At 37.9% G+C, this 4,003-nt stretch overlaps 1 non-coding gene across 1 annotated transcript; it reads right to left on the bottom strand.

Moving 5' to 3' along the window:
• Positions 1 to 3,500: 3,500 nt before the first annotated feature.
• Positions 3,501 to 3,631, bottom strand: LOC118007192. Its single transcript, XR_004678320.1, has one exon. It is a non-coding gene; the product is annotated as a small nucleolar RNA SNORA63 (small nucleolar RNA).
• Positions 3,632 to 4,003: the final 372 nt, after the last annotated feature.

Below are 4,003 nucleotides of genomic sequence, written 5' to 3'. Positions count from 1 at the left end.
TAAGGTACAAGAAAGTAGGCATTTTTCATAAAGTGCTAGTGGAATTCCAAATTGTTATGACCTTTCTGAAGGTCTGCTGTTTATGTCAAAAGCCTTAAAAATACTGATACCCTTTGACTCAGCAATTGTACTTAAGTAAAAGTGTAAGTGTGTGTAAAGATTTAACTTTAAGGATGCTTATCACAGTATTGTTTATAAAATTTAAGCTCTTTTTAATTTTTTTAAAGATTTTATTTATTTATTTGACAGAGAGAGACACAGTGAGAGAGGGAACACAAGCAGGGGGAGTGGGAGAGGAAGAAGCAGGCTTCCCATGGAGCCCAATGCAGGGCTCGATCCCAGGACCCCGGGATCATGACCTGAGCTGAAGGCAGACGCCCAACGACTGAGCCACCCAGGTGCCCCTAAAATTTAAGCTCTTGAAAACAAATTGAATGTTCAGCAGAAGGGGAATAATTAAATAAATATATCTCATTCACATGAGGAAATGCTTTTTTTGCCATTAAAATTATGTGATGATGAAGAAAGGTTCTTGTTGGCATAGAAAATATTCATGATCATGCTTAAGTTTTAATCACAGCATATAATGCCATTTTGTAAAAAATTAAAAAGGTATGTATTAAAAACATTGGAAGAATAGTACATCAAAATATTAATAGAGGTTATATCTGACGATAAGCCTATAAAAGGTATTTACTGGTTTTCATATCCTTATTTTTTAAATTTCTAAAATAAAATGAATTAATTCAGCAACAAAAATAAACTGCTTTATAAAGGAAAGGTTGAGCTGGGCAGGAATATAGCATAAATCAGAGAGGACAGAGGTAAGGGAATACAGTTAAGACAGTGTTACAAAATCATAACATGCTGGGAATAGGAAGGAGGGGCTGATGGGAGAGATGGTTTTTAAAGGTAGAGTCAATGATACCTGATGGCAACAGGAAGTTGCAATGAGTAATGGTGACTATATGATATGGGTGTTTATTTATATGCGTGTACTATTGTGAGAAACAGTACTTTGGTGTATAGACTTAAGTTTGTAAGAACATCTAAGGAGATGTCCTACAGATAGTGGAAGAAATGAGAGTAGTGTCAGGTGCACTGCCAAGGCAGGAGGAGGATTTAGTTTATACAGCAGAGCTGAAACAGTAAGAGTTAATTACCAAAAGAAAAGACTATAGGCACTAAAGACAGGTGTACAGGGAAATTAGTGAGTATGAGTATGAAGAGGAAGAAAGACAGCAAAGGAAATAAAGACCTTCTAAAGAAATGGAGAACAAACTAAATAATGCAACATAGTGAAAGCTAGAGGACGGGAGTGTAAGAAAAATGAGGTGGAAAACAATATGCTATTTCAGAAAGATCAAGGAAAATGATGACTGAGGAAAGGCCACTGAATTTGAGAAAGGACTCTGATTAGAGTCATTAGAAGAAAAATATTCCAATTTTTGGAGATTAGTGGGAATAGAAATCAAACTGTAGAGAATCATTCATTCCAAAACCTGTGCCAGTGAAAGAAGAGAGAAAAGGAGGGAGGTCTTTAGAAGTGAGCAGAGCCAGATAAAGCGCAGTTCTCCAACATGGAGGAGGCATGCATGTCTTTAAAGGAAAAGAGTCTGCAAAGAGGGGCTGGAAATAATGAGTGAAGGTAATTTGGGAAGAAGTTTCCTGAGAGGGAGGGAATATTTGGGCTGTGGAGCACAGATTTCACAGTTCAAATGATAGTAAAGAGACCTTCTCTTTCTCTTAGAGATCAAGGAAAGATAAGAGAATGAATGTAGACAACCACAAATGTTGAGGGATGAAAACAATGGGTGAATTGGTGCAACTCTGGATATCCTCAAGTTAGATTTGGGGTCATTTATGCTCCTGTAGTAGAGTCCTGAAATGTGGGCTCAAAAGTAAAAGGGGCTTTGAATGTTAATTTTATGAAGTAGGGGAAAACAGATTAATAAAATTTTTACCAAGCATCACATATTAGGAGAAAATGGCTAGTGTTATTTGACTTCATTTTACTCTTATGCAAATCTAAGTGGACTTTGTATCCAGCAGCATCACATAGAGTGGGAGAGAGAGCCCTGGTTTCACATGGGAAGTGAATCTATGAATCTGAGGTGGCTGGTGGCCATGTTAAAATAACTGACCCAAGAGTGAGGGCTACGTGTTGCTAGAAATTGCTTCATAAAGTTGGTGAAGTCAGATGAATTGATGTTGAGTCAACTGAGTGGAGCTCTGAGAAAGCCATAGAAGGGATGAGATGTAAAGAGGTTTGGTGGAATGGGGAAATAGGAAAGGTGAGAAGGCTGTGGTCAAAGATGGCGCTAATTTAGTAACTGAGGGATGGAGCAGTGGAAAGAAATGTGCCCATGTTTGTGGGTTACACATGTGCAAAGAGATGCAGAAGGGCTGATTTGAGCAGAAGGTGGATGTGAAAGTGGGATGTTAGGGGTTTGAAGGATCTTGGAGTTGAATGTGGAAATGGACATGAGTGCTGATATCAGGGATCTAGATGCCTCAGAGAATGTTAGCCCTCATGAGGGCAAAACCCTCTCTCTAGAGGTCCACAGGACTAGGAGTAGTGTAGCTGAATGATAATGAACAAGGGCTTTCCCACCTCCATAATTTCCGAGTCATATGACCTGGTGAATGTTACAAAGCCCTTCTAAAAGCCAGTTCCCTCATCTGCAAAATACTACTACTGATATCCTGTTAATGTTGTGAGGATTGAGTGAAATAATTTAAGTATCTGGAAGAAATGCCACCCATTATGATGGTGATGATGATAGTGGTGGTGAAAGTCTTTTGATGAGTTCAAGATTTTGACACCACTGAAGACTCTTGGTAGAGGGTCCAAGTCATTTAGGAGTTCCTAGCGTATGGGGCTGATTATCTCATTTCTCAGCCATTTATGAAAAACATTGCCTTAGCACAGGTATAGGTGGTTATTGTTATAAATGAGGTAGAGAAAGAGTTGTCCATTGTTCTGAGATAATCTTGGTTTGAACACAATTAGACTTAACCTGGCTTAAGATTTCTAATTCCTGCCCTCATTATGTCTTCAAAATGTGGCTTGTATGACTTCCTCTATGAGTTTATCTCCAAACTATTATCTTTGTTCTGGCCTTAATATATGAAAAATTTTGAATGTACCCATCTTTTCTTTTTAGTTTTTTAAGAAATAAATACTGCAATAATTAATGATACTAATAGTGATCCTGAGTGTTCTAGAAGTTGTTACATTCACACTACTCTCTACTTATTTATTTAATTAATTTATTTATTTTTTAAGATTTTATTTATTTATTTGACAGAGAGAGACACAGCGAGAGAGGGAACACAAGCAGGGGGAGTGGGAGAGGGAGAAGTAGACTCCCCGCTGAGCAGGGAGCCCGATGCGGGGCTCGATCCCAGGAGCCTGGGATCATGACCTGAGCCGCAGGCAGACGCTTAATGACTGAGCCACCCAGGCGCCCCTCAAGTCAGTGTTTTACTTGGTAAACATGTCTGAGACCATGCATCCCTGGCTGCTAAGCACCATGGCGGACAGGGCTAGAAAGGTAACAGCTTTATTTTGAGCAGGGGGCAAAGACAAGGCAGCACTTTATAGCTACATTGTAACTAGATCCTGCATCTACTCTCTACTTTAGAAAAGCAAGGAGGTATATAAGATATTATAGGCATTTTTATTTCATTAAAATAGTTGAAATAAATGATTTGATACTAAAATTACTAGGATTCAATAATTTTGAAAATTTCTTAATAATTATAGAGAAAAAAGTCATACTCATATACAAGGCTCTTATTTCTAGTGCTCTATAAATTTGTTAGTTTCCATAAGATCATCCATATTTTGTGAAAATTACCTGGAGCAGCAACCCAAGTAAGAAATACAAATTCTATGCCATTCACATGTAAATATATATTTAAGCACCTTATTTTCAATGATCATTTATTCCTGGCAGTAATAGATAATGAAGATCACACCTCAAAAAACATGAGTATT

This window comes from Mirounga leonina, unplaced genomic scaffold (genome assembly GCF_011800145.1).
Source record: "Mirounga leonina isolate KUSES-001 unplaced genomic scaffold, KU_Mleo_1.0 Mir_115, whole genome shotgun sequence".
NCBI lineage: Eukaryota > Metazoa > Chordata > Mammalia > Carnivora > Phocidae > Mirounga > Mirounga leonina.
This window is presented reverse-complemented; position numbering and strand designations above follow the sequence as displayed.